Here is a 20,111-nt window from a genome sequence, read left to right as displayed (position 1 = left end):
ACAAGAGAATATACTCAAAGAAGTGTCACTCACTGTCCTATACTTTCTACCCTGTTCCCATCCACCCCCATAGGTAATCAGTCTCATTAGTTTCTGATTTATCCTTCTTGCAATGTATTTTTTTTAAACATCTTTATTGAAGTATAATTGCCTTACAATGGTGTGTTAGCTTCTGCTTTATAACAAAGTGAATCAGTTATACACATACAATATGTTCCCATATCTCTTCCCTCTTACATCTCCCTCCCTCCCACCCTCCCCATCCCACCCCTCTAGGTGGTCACAAAGCACCGAGCTGATCTCCCTGTGCTATGTGGCTGCTTCCCACTAGCTATCTATTTTACATTTGGTAGTGTATATATGTCCATGACACTCTCTTACCCTGTCACATCTCACCCCACCCCCTCCCCATATCCTCAAGTCCATTCTCTAGTAGGTCTGTGTCTTTATTCCCGTCTTGCCACTAGGTTCTTCATGGCTTTTTTTTTTTTTTTCCTTAGATTCCGTATATATGTGTTAGCATACTGTATTTGTTTTTCTCTTTCTGACTTACTTCACTCTGTATGACAGACTCTAACTCCATCCACCTCATTACAAATACCTCCATTTCATTTCTTTTTATGGCTGAGTAATATTCCATTGTATATATGTGCCACATCTTCTTTATCCATTCATCTGTCGATGGACATTTAGGTTGCTTCCATGTCCTGGCTATTGTAAATAGAGCTGCAATGAACATTTTGGTACATGACTCTTTTTGAACTATGGTTTTCTCAGGGTATATGCCCAGTAGTGGGATTGCTGGGTCGTATGGTAGTTCTATTTGTAGTTTTTTAAGGAACCTCCATACTGTTCTCCATAGTGGCTGTATCAATTTACATTCCCACCAACAGTGCAAGAGTGTTCCCTTTCCTCCACACCCTCTCCAGCATTTATTGTATTACCTATGTTTCTTACACAAAGGTAGTATACTGTATATGTAGTACTCCTTTGCCTTTTGCTTCTTTCACAAGACATTACTTCATTTCTGTTTATGGAGCTATTTATCCTTTTCTCTTAAACTTGCATGGTTCCTCTTAATTTAAATGTTTCATAGTTTATTCAATAAAAATTTCCTACATTTGAGGATTTAGCTTATTTTCAATATTTTGCAATCGTGAATAATGTTGCAATGAGTAATCTTGTGCATGTATATTTCATATTGTGAAGACACATCTTCAGAGTAGTTTCTTTGCAGTAGGCTTATTGGATCAAAACGTAAACATATATGTAGTCTGTTTAAGAATTGCCAAATTCCTCTCTATAAGGGTGTGCAGTATCTGAGAGTGCCTGTTTGTCCCCTACCTCACTGACAAAGTGTGTTGTCAAGCCTTAAACCTTTTGCCATTAATTTGCATTTATCTTATTGAAGATAAGAGAAACTGAATGCTTTTTCATATGTTCAGTAGCCATTTTTATCTATTTTTTGGTGAGTTATCATTCATGTCTTTTCCCATTTTTCTATCAGGTTTTTGTTATCCTCCCTCTTTAACATATGAGGCTACAGACTCAGGGAAGAGAAGTAACCCGGGGCCATCCATGTAGGAATCGCTGGAGCTGAAACTGGATGTTGACTATATAAGGGACAAAGTTGCACAAATTATTTTTGTTGTTGTTTCTGGATCTTTAGACTTAACTCTCCAAATTTTCTGCCACAGTAAACATACATTAATTTGACAATTAAAAGTAAAAATAAACTAAGGTTTAAATATTTTTAAAAAGAAAGAAAGAGAAGAAAAACCAGCTGCTCCTTAAGTCACAACAACTTTCAACAGTCTGCCAGGATAATCTGTACCTCCAAGGTGGGAACAGCCAGGCCTGCAGGCTGCCAGCTGCCAGAGGCTGCAGGAGTTTGCCGTATTTGTGTTTATTTTAAATGAAAAGGGAAAAACATCGGGAGAAATAGGAAGAAAATATTGAGAAGGTGACATCTGAGAAGACTGAGACTGCATATTGAGGCCAAGCAGCAAATGGGGAACAAAGGCACGTCTTCTAAAATCAACAGCTTGAGATTCCTAAGAGAAACAGGAGAAAAGGAGGAGAGGCAGCTTACCAATAAGACATAAATCTCAAGAGATGGTTTCAGGGTCTCAGATGTGACTAGGGTGAAGTGGTCAGCACAGAGAAGAATGTAAAAGTAATACAGTCAGTTTGCTACCTCGAAGAACTGAGGAATGGCAAAGTCTGACACGGTGAGCTATAAATTAATTCTGCTAAGCAGTGGTTCTCAGCCCTGACAGCAGATTAACGTCACCAGAGGAGCATCTAAAACATACAGAAGACTGGGCCCCATCTTCAGAAAATTAAAGAAGAATCTCAGGGATGGGCTGCTGGCATCCCATTAAGAACCATAGGTCTAGCCAATGTATAATACAAGAGGGACCTTCTTGAACGTTTTCAGACTTTCTTTCAAGGTTTAGAGAAAGAGGTCAGCTCTATATTTTAATTCAACAAGTCTACTCAACAGTGCATATAAAGAGATCATATTACCATCATCTTCTTCTTCATCGTCACCACCACCACCACCACACAAACACCACCGTCACCATCATCATAGCTCCCATTTAGTGAATCCCTACTGTGCCCCAGATCCTATGCCAGGTACTTTACACTCTTCAATATATTCTAATCTTCATAGCAACTCTTCAGGGAAGGTATTATCATTTTTATTTTAAAGCTGATGAAACTAAAGTTCAGAGAGATTCAAAGGTTTACTCAAGTCAGGTCTTGGCATATTTTCCATTCCATTCAGTATTGTGATTGCACCATGTTGTTCATGTTTGTCAACTTCACCAACTATACTTACTTTATAATAGAATTCCATTCCTAGATAGACTCCCAAGAGAACTGAGTGCCTGTATGTAAAAACACATTTGTGCAAGAATGTTCATAGCAACCAGAGCAATTCTATCCATAATAGCCCCAAAGTAGAAACAACACAAGAGTCCATTAGCAGAAGAAAGGATAAACAAATTGTGGGATGTCCACACCCTGAAAAACTACTCAGTTATTAAAGAGAACAAACTTCCAAAATGATATACACAACAACATGGACAAATTTCAAAGACATTTCAAAGAAAATAAGACAGATACAAAAGAACACATATTGTGTGATTCCATTTATATGAATTTTGAAAGACAAAATTAATTCATGGTGCCAGATATCAGAAGAGTGGTTACACTTGGGGGGGAGGGGTTTATGTGGTCACACAGGTGTGTACATATGTAAAAGTTCATTGTTAGGCATTTGAGATCTGTGCATTTTACTGTATGTAAAAGAGACCTCAATCAAGTACTGTAATTACAAAAATAAATAAAAGGAAATTCACTCAAGGCACAAATCTAGTGGTTGAGCCAACACAAGAGAACCCAGGCTTGTCTGAGACAAAGCCTAAGATCTATAAATAGGACCACTTTCCTTCTAGCTGGGTATTAACTGCTTCCATTCAAGTCTCACAGTTATTCAAAAGAACTCATAATGGTCCAAATGCCTAATCTTAGGAGAATGATTAAGTAAATTATGGTATGCCCACATAATGAAATATAATTCAGCCACTAACTGATGATTATGAAGATTTTAAAGCAATAAAACAAATGCTTATGATATAATATATGTGAAATAAAGCAGAATATTGAATTATATCTATCTAAATGATTATAATTATGTAAGCATTAGGAATCTCAATAAGTAAGAGCTAGATGGGAGCATTAAAAACTCTTAATCTGTTGTAATTGAGAGACTGTGCCTGATTTTTGGGTATTCGATTATCATTATTATTGTTATGGTATTGTCTTGACAATGAATTATAAAGGACACAATATATATAAAATCTTTAAAATCATTATGCAACATATTTCCAATTAAATGAATCTAACAGGTTCTATCTAGAATCCACCCTATTGTTATGATCCAGAATTATGCTGGAGGGTGAGTGGGGCTGTTAAATTAGTCTGATTCTTCCAGTAACTGAAGTTTCTTGGGTGGGACCAGTTTTAGAGCCAGTCCTCTCTAATTTGAAAATTAATGATGACATAACATATAACTACATGTAACTGAAAAGTAAAAACAAAGAAATAAGAATAAAATATTTTAAAGGGGCTATTTGAAAAGCCAACTCCAGTATATTAAAGAATATGAATATGAATTTTTGATAAGGAATACCAGTATGAGTCATTATTTGTTGCTTGCAGTTGTGGTCTGTTAGAGGACAATGCCCATTCCAGTTTGTTTCGTACAAGCTCAATTTTTTATTTGTGTGTTATTCAAGAGAAGCACAATATGTCTGTATTGTTAGTTTAAAACAATGGCATACACTTTTGGTTAAATATGGCAGATTAGAACACATACATTTTTCTCTGCTTCTTTCCCAAATCCTACAAAAATGTCAATAAAAGTATAAAGTGACACAAGTCCACTCAGCCAAACAGAATAGTAAGATGACAGCAGATGAGTCTATCAACTAATGAATGGATAAACAAAATGTGCGACAGCCATACAATTGAATAGTATTCAGCCATAAAAATAAATGAAATGCTAATCCATGCTACAACATGGGTGACCCTTGAAAACTTAACACTAAGCGAGAGAAGCCAGTCACAGAAGTCATATATTTTATGATTCCATTTATATGAACTATCCAAAAAAGGTACATCCATAGTGACCAAAAGCAGATTAGTGGTTGCCAGGGGCTGGGGTGGTTATGGGGGGGGGGGGATGGGGAATGACTGCTTAACGGGTATGGAGTTTCTTTGGGGGATGATAAAAATATTTTGAACTAGATGGAGGTGGTGGTCGCACAACATTGTGAATGTACAAAATACCAATGAATTATATACTTTTAAATGGTTACTTTAATGTTATGTGAATTTTATCTCACTTTTTTAAAGATGACACCAGATGAGAGATGAATACAAAATCTAGGAGATGGCAAATAAATGGACGAATGACAATTGACTTACAGAGTAAATGAAAACTTACATGTGCGATGTAGGAGGTTTCTTCTCTAGGGAAAATTAACAGCTGAGTAAAAAATAACTACCCATGAAGTCTTAGCACCTTCTTACCTGTCAATAAACCATAGACAGAAATGACCTTTAGATACCTCACTCTTAAATATGAATGAAATTGATAGCCAAAAATCCACAAGACATTTGAGGAAATATTACACCCATGAAATAAGAACACAATGTCATATTTTAAAGAGTATTAAGAAAGCAAGAAGTAATATTGGAAATTAAATATATGACAGGAGAAATTAAAATTTCAAAAGAAGGTTTAGAAAATATAATTGAGAATAAGAAAGACAGAAGGTAGAACACAAAGACAGATGAGGAAAATAGGAGAGAGAAGGTAAGTAAAGAGTCAATCCAACTAGTTAGCATTCAGAAAAAGAATAAAGATAGAGGTGGGGGGGGGGGTAGAGTGAATAAAGACCCACAAAGACATCCAGGTCTTCATTCTTGGAACCTGTGAATGTTACCTTATATGGGAACAGAGACTTTGCAAGGGTGATTAAGTTCAGAATTTTGAAACAGAGAGATTATCCAGGTGAGTCCTAAATGCAATCACGAAAGCTCTTATAAGAGGGAGACAAAGGAAGAATAGACACAGAATAGGAGCAGGTGACACGACCACAGAGGCAGACACTGGAATCATGTGGCCACAAACCAAGGGATACCTCTTTCCCCTTTGGAGTTGGGGATGTATGGGATGATTTTTGTTTTTTCTTTGGGGGATTTTCTTGGTTTGTTTTGTTTGCGTGTTTCTTTCTTTCTTTTTTTTTTTCTTTTAATGCCATCAGTAGAAGAATCCCTGGAAAAGTTTAATACAATTTTTGTGGGTTCATCAGAGCCCTGCTGACTTGCTAAGCTTTTACCTACCCTTTATGTCATCCTCTCACTCAGTTTTGCACTAACTATTTTCTACACTACAAATCTTTTACAACACCTGCGATTTGCTAGATAGCTTCTAGTGTAATAGAGGGTATAGCAGTGCAGCCTCCAAAATTGCTCAATACACTTAGAGATCTCTAGCTTAATGATAATCCTAATTATTTTCTACTTATTGAGTTAGCACTGGCAAGCATTATCTACATGTTTTAATAATTTTTACTGGAAAACACCTATAATAAAACTAGAAACCAGTCAATATTTTTCACGCAATACAAATGAAATTATTCTTCTCGTAGTTAAGTTAGTAACAATTGCCTATTTCAACAAGTATAAAGAAATTGGAGCAAAAATAACCTGTTCAGTCAGTTAGAGCCAGTTCTGCACACAAACAAATTGAAAGAATCATTAGTGGCGCTTATTAAATATGTAGTTCGTGAGTTATAGACTCTAAAAATTTCTTTCTGATGGAGACAACAACAAAAACTCATAAGCATGTAGCCAAGGATTGTAATTCAATCTCTATATACCATAAACCCGAGTCGTGTATGTAATTACACAGAAGGAATTACACAGACAGTATCAACGACCTTTTACCCATGATAATGGATGTGATCTTAGCTTACAATCCTTTTCATGACATGCAGGGTTTCATTGCTTCCAGGAGTTTGTACACTCCTGTTTTATCATTCAGTGAGAAAATCTATAAAAAAAAAAACAAAACAAAACTAAGATACACCAACTGAACACCTGAATGAGAGATATCCAGAGTCTCTCCCATCCCATACAATTTCCCGTAGTAACTGGAGTTTGCGGGCACTCAGAACTGTTAGCATTTGATGGAATCTGGGTTGATACTTTCCATTGCAAAACAGAGTCTGCAAACTGAGTTAGAAAACATATGAAAAAGGAAATGGAGACTTGCCAGAAATCCCCACTTCACTCAATATGTATTTCTATTTGTAAATATGCATGTCCACCTTCTTCCAGGAAGAATTGAATGAATCCTTGACATTTCTCCATCTGTACCAAGCAACTCGTTCTTACTTCTTTGCACAACCTGAAAATATTTACTTTTATCCCTAACCCAGGGAAATGCAACAATATCTAAATCTTCAAGAAGTTTAATATTTCAGAAGAAAGGGTTTTGCCTTTCTAAATAAAAAAAATGCAGAGAATGAAAAAGTTTGGAAAGATAGGGAGTATCGGAGATGTTGGCTGCTATAGTGGAAAGAGAAAAACTTTGAAGAAATCAGGAAAGTAATAAGAGCCATTATTAAGATGTGTACAAGATCCTTATAAATCTAATGTGTAGGATCTATTTCCAAATAAAATATACTGTAGATTCTATACATGCTTAGATCACAACTGTATTGTGTTTCCCAAGAAAAGTTTTTAAAACAACGATCCCTGTCAACTAAGATAACATGACTTTAATTTCCCTATAATTGCTAATTTTGGACTAATATTTTATTATGCTACTTATTTTGTTTAGTCTTTCCTTAAAATCACATACTCATATGGCTTTCTCTCCAATTAAGTTATATAAGTCTTGAGATCAGAGGCTACGTTATTCTTTCTATATTTACCATAGTCTCTGGAACAATGCCGTTCATACTGCATGCACTTAATAAATAGTATTAAATAAATTTTGTAGACATAGTTGATCTTAAATGATCAACAGCAAAACCAAATCAGGACTTTCTGAATGCCTCCAATATATTAAAATATACTTCTGAGTGTATGTGTGTATGTGTGTGTTTGTGTGTGTGTGTGTGTGTGTATGTATGTATATACTTTTGTGAACATTGTAACATCTTTGACAAAGGTCCTTTGTTTTTTCAACTTTAAGATGAGGAAAGTAATTATAATAGTAGTTATAATATAGAATAGTTGTGAAAGCACACCAGATAATGAGTGTAAAAATGATCAGGAAAAAAGTCACAATACCATATAAATGTAATAATTGTATTTAAAAGATAGTGTTAATGATTGACAATATTCATTAATGAAAGGTTTTATAAAAATATTATCTCTAATTTCACGTTTCTTCATCTGTCACCTGCTATACTTTTTCAAACCCTAGAGTCTATAGTATTTTTCCCGTCTAATAATGAACTTCATAAAAGGAAAAACAAAAAAACAAAAAACGGCCCCTGGGAATTAGTAAAAATTCCTGAGAGATCTTCAGACCTCCAAAGGCTGTGGAAATGGTGGTGCCCAAACCTGTATTTTGAAGGAGTAAAAGGGAACCAACTAGTAACTGGATTATAGGTGGAGTAGAGAGAAAATTACACTAAGGTGTGATGAAATAAAATTATTTTAAAGCAGGACAAGAACATTTTTAAACATGAAATCCTCTCTCTGCCCATTTGAGCCACTACCCCTTCCCCTTTAGTGTGCAGTGTGCATCTGATTATACATTAACTAGATCCCCTTAGGAGACACAGGGATGTCTACTCGCCAAAAACAAAAGCAGTTTCCTCCTGACACCAGCAAGGTAGCTCCTTAAGAGAAAACATTCCTGTCTCAATCCTGTAAGGGGTCACAATAACCCACTACTTGCTTTGTTGGACTATGCAAACTGTCAATATGTTACTCTGGTATATAACCCTTTGTCTCCAAAACTCATAGAACTGTGCCTTGACCTCTAACAGGAAGAACAGTCCTCAGAGTTTTCTGAAAGACCGTCTCCTGGATCATAATCCTCTGGTTGGCTCAAATAAAACATTCCATTTCTTTCTTAGGTTGACTATGATTATTTTTTGTTTTCAGGAGTATACATATGTATTTACAGTATGCTGAGGAAAATAGGAAGGACCAGGGGAGGGTGGAGATATCTAGCAGCCATGAGCTGGGATGCACTAGGCTAGATGGTGGCAGAGGGGCTGGCCTCTCATTTGTCCTCAGGAGCCCTTTACTGTCCCATAGCCTTCTGATGGGGGCCTGGAACCTCAGACTGGAGCACGCATTCTCTGTGCCCCATCACCTGAGACAGCAATGCACCTCAGATGATGAAGAACGTTGGCTGGTTTCTTCTGCCTTTTAGTGAGTCCTGGGGCTTTTGTTTTGTGTGGGGTCAGGGTCTTCCTCCTGTCTTGTTACTGAATTCAGTGGAATTCCATGCTTGAAAAAGAGCATGACACCAATCAGGTAGAGGAACTCTAGGTCCATCTCACAGAAGAGACTGACTCTTGTTTCTTTTTCTCTTCCTTCACGTTTTTCTAAATCAATCATTGAAACAGAATGACATCAGGAATGGGAACTCCAGGGAAAGATGAGGACATCTAGTCAAGGAGAATAGCTGGGAAAAGGCAACGGGGACCAGGGCTTCTTTCCAAAGCTCACAGACCATCCACCTGCATGTGGCAGAGGGCTCCAGAGTAACCCCAAACACTGTGATTCAGGGGCCATTGAATGGCTTATTAGGAGAGTTCAGAACACCTGAGGTGAACGGGTCCTCAGAACGGCTCATCAGCCATCTTCTCTTCTTAGGTGTCTGTGAGCCAAGCCTCCCCATTTGTTAGAGCTGATCTGTGAGCAATGCTGAGCCCCTGAGATCAGATACTACTCCACCTGTGCTAAGGGAGCAGAATCCTACAGAAAGGATCATACATGTTCCTGAAGACCTGAGATTCTATCTTTCTCTGGTAGAGGACCACCGTCTGAAATACCAATCAGGACCACATGCAGAAAACACTTCTTCATTTGAATTTTCCAGGAAGATCAGTAGAAAATGTTTTTATCCACTTTAACAATGAATAGCATGGAAAGAATCACAATTAAATCAATACAGAAAGCCACATAATTCATTAATGAACATCACATCATTCATTCAATAATGAATGTCTTCTACCTGCTTAGAAAGAGGAGAGTGAATAATGGGTCCCAGTCTCTCATTTTCTTTGTCTTTCAGCATCAATGTAGAGACAGGAAGAACAAAATGGGAACTTTAAAAGGTAAGGTTCTACTATTCAACCCCTGGCTCTAACAGGGTTATCTTTCATCTCTCCTTTCCATGAGGTCCCAGGGCCACCATGGCTGAAGACGTCAATTCCTAGAGCCGGTCCTTAAAAAGCAGAGCCTTTCAAGGAGAGGCACATAGGAAGGAAAGCACAACCTGACACCCAGGTCCTGCCAGAGTTTCCATCAAAGAGTAAATTTTAAAATAGCACGAGGCATTTGTTTCACAGGTTTCATCCTTAGAAGAAAGAGAAGGGACAAGAAGACCTACAGCTCAAAGATTAAACAACGGCCATCTCTGTGCCCAGCCCAGGCCCACTAGATATTGGAGTTGCCTCTGTGGGCAAAGGGAATATTGAAACTCACCAAGAACAAGTCCATCTATGGCCAGATCCTAAGGAAGAAAGTGGCACTTGTGTGTGTGTGTGAAGATAACGCAAGGAAAGAGAGTTCTTCTTTGAGTGAACTGGAGCACCCGGCAGAGCCAAATATACAAATTCCTGCAATGACAGGGCTCCTTCCTTCCCTGAGCAAAGGTAGGGTTGAGGGCCACATCCTGCAACCTAAGGGTCTGAGTGCACTAAGCATAATGCTGATCACAGAGAGAGGCAGAAAACCACACAGCATGAGCATCTGTGTTTGAGACAACCCTCTTCCATGCTCCCTGGGAGCCTATGTCCCCAGCTAAGCCTTGACAGCCTAGACCAGGGATACCCAGGCCATAATGCCACACTCACCAGAGCCCCAGACTCTGTCTCTTGGGTGAGTCAGCAAATTCTCCTCCAACCCCTACCTCTAGCAAAAGTTTCTTCAAAGAAATGCAATTAGAGAAAATGAATTCGTTCTCACATTACCACATCCTCTGTAGAGGAAGGTCTCTGTTTCTGCTAACCAGCCATATTTATTCCCAAACCTACTTGTTTTTTCCAAATGAAAAGCGGTGTCCTCTGTGGCGTGTTTTGGGGAAAGTTTAGGGAATCCTAGGAACGGGCTTAGAGAAAAACAAAGGCTCTTGCTTCAACTCTTACTGAGAGCCCGCTTTGGCTTCTCAAAGATGACCAAGTTCAGGAAGGGAGTTTGACCGCGGCATTGCACACACACCACCATCCTGGCTTCCTTCCTTTGTACCCATGAAGATATCCCATTTTCAAAATTTGTAATTATAATACTGCTATTAAAAAACATACATATGCACAAACACCCTACTTTACAAACATTCAGAGGTTTAAGCAATGAGAAAATTCACTAAAGACCAAGCCCCAGGACCTGAACCAATCAGCCATTCCTCTGTTCCCTCGTTGTCTTGAACATTACACAGCTACGGGGTGGAGTGGGTGGGGTTACACAGGCATCAAAGGACCGAGGATTACCCACTCAGCCTCCAGGAAACCTCACATACCCTAAAAATGGGCTGGAAGTTTGGGAGTTGTGAGGCCCTGAGTTCAGAAGGGTAAGGAGAAATCCCAGTGACCTTGAGTCATCTGGTGGAGAATAGCTTCCACCTGTTCCCAGGAACCCCTTCCGTTCCTGATGGAGGCTGGAGAAATGAGCACTGCTCCCCACTTCTTAGTTTAACCTTAATGAAAGGGTATAGCTGATGCCACCTCACCTGTCCTCCAGCTTCTGGGGATTTCAGCTCAAAGGAAACACACTCAAAGTGAATTAGAAAGGGGGGAAAACGCAAAAATAGAAAACCCAGAGAGATGTCCAACAACAATAATAAGAGAAGGAGACAGAGGGAAGAAAACACTAAAAAAAAAATAGGATTTTTTTCCCAAGTCCACGTACAAAATAATGACAAATCTTCTGAAAAGGGGCAGAGAAGTGGACGCCCAATGTTGTAGAGGTGAGGAAGGAGGAAAAAGAGTGAAACTATCCAGAGTGAGATAGTGAGATGTCTTCTGACCACGAATCACTAAGGTAACAAGCCAACAGCTAATGTAATAGCAAAAGCAGTTTCTAAAGAAAGACTGACTAATAAATTAAAGAAAGGGACTGGAAAAAGTAAATGAAATATAATTACCTGTGCTCCTCCTCTTCTTTGTTGTACCATTTCTTCTAGTTCGGGGAGCTACACAAGAACTGCTATTTTAATAGAGTTCGCCTGAGTTTCCTGCCTATTAAAGCCTTGTGACCTTCACCAGAGCTTAAAACATTCTCCAAAACATTTGGCCTTTATAAGGGCTTCAGATGGATTATAAAGCAAATCATGTGTCCCATTTCATACTCAATCACAACTCACATGGGCATTTTAACAGGCATTAAATCATAGTATCAATATTTGGGAACTTCTGATTGGAAACAGTCATTTTGACATCTTGCCTGGGGCCAGGACAGGGTACCCACACCCTGTATAGTCTGGCTACTTGCTCCTTTTAGCTGCTTCAGGGGATGTGATTTCTTTATTCTCCACCTGGAGATACAGCATTTCCTCTATTAGGATCCACTGCCAGAAGATTCTCTGTAATGCTTGTCTTCTGCTCTTAATATTCTAATATTTCTCATTAGTGAGTTTCTCTACCACACTCAGAGAAGGAGTTCCCCCACCAGGAAAGAAGGAAGCTGTGAATAATGGGGATGGAGATTTTGGAAAGAACATAGAAACTGGGGGCCAAAATATGTCTGCAAATAAGTGGGTTGGGTTTCCTTCTTGTTCTCTAGAAGCCCAGCATTCACCCCCCTTCCACCCCAGCATTTCTCATCTCACTCTGTTTTGTATGTTCTGTTTATTCCTATTTCTCCCATCCAAGTGCAAGTACTCAGTGTCCACAGTAAATACATGTTACACGTGTACTGATGTGCCTGATGAAGAGAACTTAAATTCCTTTATTATGGCAGGGAAATGACTGGGTTTTGCTGGGTAGTTTTGGTTTCCAGAGATGGAAAGGATAACTCATTTCGGAGTAGAGATCCTTTTATCAGGGCCAGATACCAGAATGATCCATTGGTCACAGTGTTCTGGCTGGGAACATGGAAGCAGCCTTTGGGGTTGAACCAGACCTCCAGCTCTGTCTCTTCAGACAGAGGGACCAGGATGCTCTCCTCAAATTACCGATGCCCCAGCCTTGCCTCCTGCGCTAGTGGGAAAACAGAAACCAACAGACAAGCCTTCCAACATGCTTTCACCACCAAATCCCTGGCCCGTTCAAGGCTGTGGCTCCCCTTGGTTAATTGCTTCCTATTGAGAGAGACTATCAAAGGCCACTTCGCACTGTGGGCCAGGATCCCACCCCCTCTCTCCCTCTCAAGAACTTCACCTTTTCACTTTGCTGCTCCCCATCCAGCAGTATCCTCCTCTTTCCTTTCCATAGGATCATTCCCATAGCACCCTCCATGCTCTAGTGCAGTAGTCCCCAACTTTTTGGCACCAGGGACCAGTCTCGTGGAAGACAATTTTTCCATGGACCAGGGTGGGGGGATGGTTCAGGCGATAATGCGAGCGTGGGGGGCGGCAGATGAAGCTTCGCTCGCTGGCCCACCACTCACCTCCTGCTGTGCAGCCCAGTTCCTAACAGGCCACAGACCGGCACCAGTCCGCGGCCTGGGGACTGGGGACCCCTTCTCTAGTGAGTTCAAAACACATACAAAACAAACTGTCCTTGACCTCACAGCCCCCTAAGTACATCAGCTGTTCTTCTTCACAGCCGAGACTCTCAGAAATGTTGCCTACAAACCTTCTCTGCACTTCCTTACCTCAACTTACCCTTCAGCCCTCTCCAAGATACCAGAAGTCACCAAAGCCCTCCATTCTGTCTAGTCCAATGAACAATTGTCTTCTTAAAAGGTCACGCTCTCCTTCACTTTCTCCCACTTTCTTCTGTTCTCCTCCTACCTCTGTGTTTGTTTCTCATTCTACTGTGCTGGTCCCACCTCCTCTACCCTAACCATATCACAGCTGGAATGGCTCAGGGCTCAGCCCTGTGCCCCCTTCTCCTCTTGCACCATCCTCTGTTCGTAGGTGATTCCCTCCAGCCTCTTGACTTTAAATAAATATACTGATGACTCCTAAATTTCTATCTCTAGCCCTGATTCTCTGGACTCCAGAGTCATTCACAACTGATCATTTAACATTTCCACTGGCATAAGAGAGATCTCAAACTTGAGATCTACGAAACAGAACTCCTGATTCTCCAATCCTTCCCCCAACACTCACCTCAGCAAGTCACTCCCCAGCCTTTTCTGTCTCAGCAAATTCTCCCCAATCTTCCCAGTTTCTCAAGCCTGAAAACTGGCTTTCCCATCTTCCCATATCTAACTCAACACCATACCACATTGACTCAATATCCAAAACATATTTCAAATCTGTCCAATTCTTTCCATCTTACAGCCTGTAAATAATCTTCTTGCATTCACCCCTGTCTCCTCCAATCCAACTTCCACACATCAGCCAGGTTAGTCTTTTTAAAAAATTATCTGACTTTGACAGTCCTCTGCTTCCCTTTGTATTCTATATAGAATATCAATTCCTTAACATAGCCCAAAGGCCTTCGTGATGTGGTGCCATCACCCTTCCCATCACTCCTGCAGTCCAGCCCCACTGGGTGAGCTGGAGCCTATGGACTGACTGCCCACTGATGGGACCCCACTCCCGTTGAGCACGCCTCCCTGCAACGCATGTCAGGAAAGCTAAGAACTACAGTTCCTGGATCCCCCTTGCTGCTAGAAACCAGCATGTGATTTCATTGTGCCAATCACAAGCACTTGAGCAAGACATGACTTCAGGGCCCAGTTAAGCAGGGGAGAGGCAGAGCATGAGGCATCCCTTTTGCTGGTACAAACTGGGCCAGAATCAGCACAGTTCTGCAGTCACTGGCTTCCAGATTTTATTTGCTGCTGCAGCAGCAGTTTTCCTAGTCACAGAAGTAACAATGTGGTTCTGAGGGTAAGAGGTTGTCTCTGCAAGCTTGGTCTGGACTCTAAGCCCAGGAGCTTCCCTTTCAGCTCCTTCAGTGATTTTGTAAACCACTGAGTACCTGGTAAATCTCTCCTTCCTCAAACTAGCTAAGGTGGTTTCTGTTGTCTGCAACTGAGCCCTAACAGATGGACTGGCCAACTTTTCATTATTTAGCTGAACCAAGATCATGGCTTAGAATGTGAGCTTGTAATCATCCTGGTTCCAGGACTTACATACTATATGACCTTGAATAAGTTACTTCGTCTCTTTAGCCTCAGTTTTCTCATTTGTAGAACAGGAATAAAAATAGCATCTACCCCAGCGGGCATTTGAGGTTGAAATGAGATAATACTGGTAAAGCACTTGGTATAGTAGCTGGCACACAAATAAGAGTTCACTAAATGTTAGCTTTTATAATTACTATAATTAAGTATTATTATTATTTCCTTACACTGGGCCTTCAAATTTGCCCTTTCTTATGCTTGGATTATGCTGCCTGCTCCGCATTCAATTGACTTCTACGCAACCTTCAAGTTTCAGCTTATACATCACTTATTCAAAAGTTACTTCCTGGACCATTTTAATTATGCCTATTCTCCTGGTTTTCTCTCAAAAAAATGACATTTTTCCCTCTTGGAAAATTTGCATATATATATATATATATGCAAATTTATAGATTTAATCCTAACCTCCCCCATAGAGCTACAAGTTCCAGGAAAGCAGGACTGCCCCATCACATAGCAGGCAACCAGCATTTTGCTTGACACACAAATGAGCTCAATAAACGTTTCTCAAATGTGACCAGTGACCTATTCATCTGGTGGCAAATATCACAGAAGTTGCTGAACATGTGCAGAGCTGTGTCACCAACAGATTCTAAGGGAGGGAGCCCAGGCCTGCTTTGGCATAAAACAGCTCACTTTATGAGTTTGGGAGATCATATGTAAGTTTTCTTTATAATATTAAGTTACATATTGATAGCACTCTACAGTTTTCCAAGCCCTTTTAAATGTATCAATTCTTTTAATCTTCACAACAACCCAATTATCTTTTTCTCCCATTTACAGAAAAGGAAATGCTGTCTTCAAGGTGTCTACAACATCACACACACAGGAAGAAACACGTTTCATGAATCACTGACTGGTAGACATGAGTTCCAACCCTGGCTTTGCCACTTTTTTGCTGTGTGGACTTGAAAAAATTGCTCAATCTCTCTGAGATGACTTCCTCTTCTGTGAAAAAGTAATAATAGTACGTGTGTTGTTGGGAAGATTACACATATAACAGTTGAGATGGGCACTGGGTAAGTAACAGATAACCCAGATGTTATTACCAGCAGCAGTATCATTGTTAAATCACTCAGCTTTACTGAGTAAGGTGGTGAATCAGCCTTCTCCCTCAGACCCTTGGATTCTTGACCAATGAAATCTTAGAATTACATATGAATCAAAGCTGCAGCATGAATTCCATCTTCCATTGTATTAACTGAGGGATTTAATAGCCCATATATCAGCCACAGATGGACAAATTACCATTCCTACGAGCTTGCTCCATCTCTGCAATCAGACTGTAACTCCTTGATCACAGAGAATAGAGCTTCCTTTTTCTAGAGTGCTTTGGACATAGGTTTTGATTATTTATCAGTGGATGAGTAAGAAGCAAAAAAAAAAAAAAAAGCTATGGACAGAAAGTCCAAAGTGTTTCAAGAAACTGAAACTGATATTTCAGAACAAATTCTGCAAAGTAGATGATCCAGATCAGAGCCAAAGGTTCCTGGCCCTACTCTCAGAACTTTTTTAAACCTTAGGCCAGAAAAACCAAACAGTCCTGCATCCTATTTCTGGGAGGAAATCAACTCTGATGAGCAGACTGGTAGGCAGAGCGCCACAAACATCAGTCATGGTTTTTGCTGTTGTTCCAACTGACCTGGTTAGGCCATCATGGAGCAGGTATGACTCTGTCCCAGGGAATCAATGAAGTGAGGACAGATGGTAATAATTAGGAGGCCAGGTGACGGGGTGAGTACTGACGTTTATGTTTCCAGCATCCTTTAGAGGCTATAGGCTAAAACCACAACTAAATTGCATACAACCAATGCTTTTCAAAGGGATTATGAGGGTTCCCAGTTCTTCCTCAGGGCTATGACCTCAACATCTTGAATACCCATATTAAAAAGGATCCCTGGTTTTAATCCTTTGAGAATGACCACATCATTTCCTGTTTGCAACACAACTGAGCACAGTGAATGAGATTCAGACTTCTGGCTCCCGCAGGGCAGCAGATCTCATGTCTTGACTGACCCTCTCATTGAGGTCCCTGGCCACTGCGTTTCCCCACTGACAAGGGAAAACCCCTTCCTTGCAGTAGAAATGCTGCTCAGATACGGTGAGGCACTGAAAAGCAGTGAATGTGTGCCCAAACCATAAATGACAAGAAGCCAAGCTTATTAGTAAATCGCTATGGTATTGCTTTAGAACTTCATGTCTTAATCATAAAAGTAACAGCTGCTATGCCAGGAAAACAGCTAATATGTCTTGAAACAATACAGCCAATATTTATTTAACACTTAACTTTTGCCAAGCACTCTGCTAGATTTTGGAGAAATTAGCTCCTCAATCTTCACCACAGCCAGGTGAAGTAGGTACCATAATTATGCCCATTTCACAGATGATAAATAGAGGCTCAGAGAAGTTAAGTAACTTCCATGTGGTCACACAGCTAGCTAGCAGCAAAAAGAACACTCAAACTCAGTTCAACTTGATCTGAAAACCATGTTTAGTGTAGCGCTATACAAGGTCCTTTCACTCCCTTGGGCCAGCTGTCCCTGAAGTCAGCTCTAAGGGGATCACATTCCTCTTGTCCTTTTATCCTTCAGGTATCAACTTAGAAGTCCCCTCCTCCAGGAGTCCCCCTTGATTCCCTACTTGCTTTAGGTTTCCTCATGTACTCCTATAGTGTAACTGAGCAGGACCATATGGGGCCTTTCCAGGACAGATCCTCTCGCCCATACCCTCTGCTGTAGCTCCTCTCATGAAGTACCTAGATAATAGTATCTGATGCACATTTCCTGAGTTGTTTTACAGATGCTAAAACCACCACCAAATGGAAGAAATTAACTACTTGATGACCATGAACATGTAGCCCCTAGACCTAAGGATTGATGTTAACCCTATGACACCACCCTGTTACCTCACCATCAACCAATCAGAGAATTGTGCACAAGTTGATGACTTACCCTGGGACTCCCCTCTCTCACCTTGCCTTTAAAAATGCTTTCCTGAAACCCGTCAGGGAGTTTGAGTGTTCTGAGCACTAGCTGCCCTGGACTCCTTGCTTGGTGCCTGCAGTAAACGCTGCACTTTCCTTCACCACAACCCGGTGTCAGTAGACTGGCTTTACTGCACACGGGGGAGCGAACCCAAGTTTGGTTCAGTAACAGCAGCACTCAATACCTCTTCCTCACAGCACCTCTTGTAACATCTGATCTCTCCCACTAGACTGGGGGCTTGGGGAGGGCAGGGGCCAGGTCTGTCCTGTTCATGGTTAGAACCCCAGTGGGTAAGAGAGTGTCTTGCACCTCATACGCACCCAAAAGACATTTGTGGGATTTGTGGATTCATGAATAAAGATGACACTCCACAGTGGTTCTTTTTATAAGGTGAGAGCAGGGGCTCTCACTGCTTCTCTAGAGAATTTCCTCTGTCCTGGGAATCAGGAAAACAGGTGAACCTGGGGGCATGCTTTTTGAAAATGCTGTAAATCCCCTAACAATGCTGATCCTTCCATTTTAAAGGAGCTCAAATTTCTTTGTGGTATGTGAAAGCCAGTTATGTCAAACATACCACAAGGCAATTATTTTTTAGCTCTCTTGTAGTGGCCACAGAGGGAAAAGATGTTTGGTGTGCTAACACACATTCACAAAGGTAAATCTTTAGGATATTAAGTCACGTTACTGTCGAAAACCATCATTGCGTTAAATGACAGCACTTGGGAAAAGCATGGTCTTGCCTCTTTACCGCTAAGCAGAACCAGCTCCTGGATGTGTGGAATGCAGTTACAAAATGAAAATGTGGGTCCCCTTATTCAAAAATTATTAATAATTTCAAGACAGTGACAACAGGGCATCAGACTAAGTCCAGGTTTCTGGGCAAATTCACAGGACTGCCACCCACAATGTCAATCCTGTGACTGACATCTTCAGAATTCTTTCTAAGTTCTTCACTTCTTATTTATTTCATTGCATTCTCATTAATGCATGAGGTAGACACTTATAAAAACTAGACATTTAGGCATCAAACAAAGAAAGGTTTTGCTCTAAGTGAATGATGGAAAGGGACTGACAGAAGGACCAGAAGGGGAAGAGACAGAGAAGATGGAGAAGAGGAGCCAGAGGTACCTGTGCCACTCTGGCCAATCCCCAAGGGGGGCGGGGGGGCAATACAGAGGCAGAGGTCCAAACTATTACATATAAAATGAACTACAAGTATATATTGCACAGCACAGAGAATGTAGCCAATATTTTATAATAACTATAAATGGAGTATATAATCTTTCAAAATTGTGAATCACTATATTGTATACCTGCAACTTATATAATATTGCACATCAACTACAATTCAATTCTAAATATATTAAAAAATAAAAATAAATAAAACTCAGCTGGATCTTTCTTTTTTTGCCCTTTGATAGGGAAAGAGGGATTGAGGTAGAGTAAATGGTTTCAGATAGTGTAACCCAAGGAAATAATTATCAGCCCAGCACGGAGGATTATAAATATTATTAATCTTCTCTCTCTGTTTCTCATGAAGCAAGACTATTGAAAGTCACAGGTACTCTCCCCAGTAGTTGTACCAGTAGTTTTTTCAGCCTATGATCTGACTAAACTTCAATACCTAACAGCAATCTGCAGCCACCCTAGCATTTGGCGTGGGTGCTTGAGGATCAGATGAGTAGAAAATGAAGGAAACCAAAAACTATTTCTCTCTGACCACGATTGCACTCTTCTTACAGCTGCATAAGCCTCTTTCTCCTCCAACGAGGCCATAAACTCTAGGTCTGAGCAGGGCCGGGGAGAGAATTCATCCTTTCCAGGGCACTGCACTTTAAATTAAAAGCTCCAGATTTGTCAGGAGAAGCCTTTAAGTACTTGAAAAAAAAAAAAAAAGAAAGGAAATATTTCAAAACAAGGCTCAGTCTCCTTTGTGATGAGATTTACATAGACTCATAAAGTTTAACTGAAGAGCAGTCATTAATAAAACTCACGCTGTATTACCCAAGGTCTCTAAATGCGGGCACTGGCTTGGACTCCTATGTTAAAAAGACGGAG

This window comes from Balaenoptera borealis (assembly GCF_965194805.1).
Source record: "Balaenoptera borealis genome assembly, chromosome: 8".
NCBI classification, from domain to species: domain Eukaryota; kingdom Metazoa; phylum Chordata; class Mammalia; order Artiodactyla; family Balaenopteridae; genus Balaenoptera; species Balaenoptera borealis.
The sequence above is the reverse complement of the archived record's forward strand: the minus strand, read 5'-3'. Positions refer to the sequence as shown.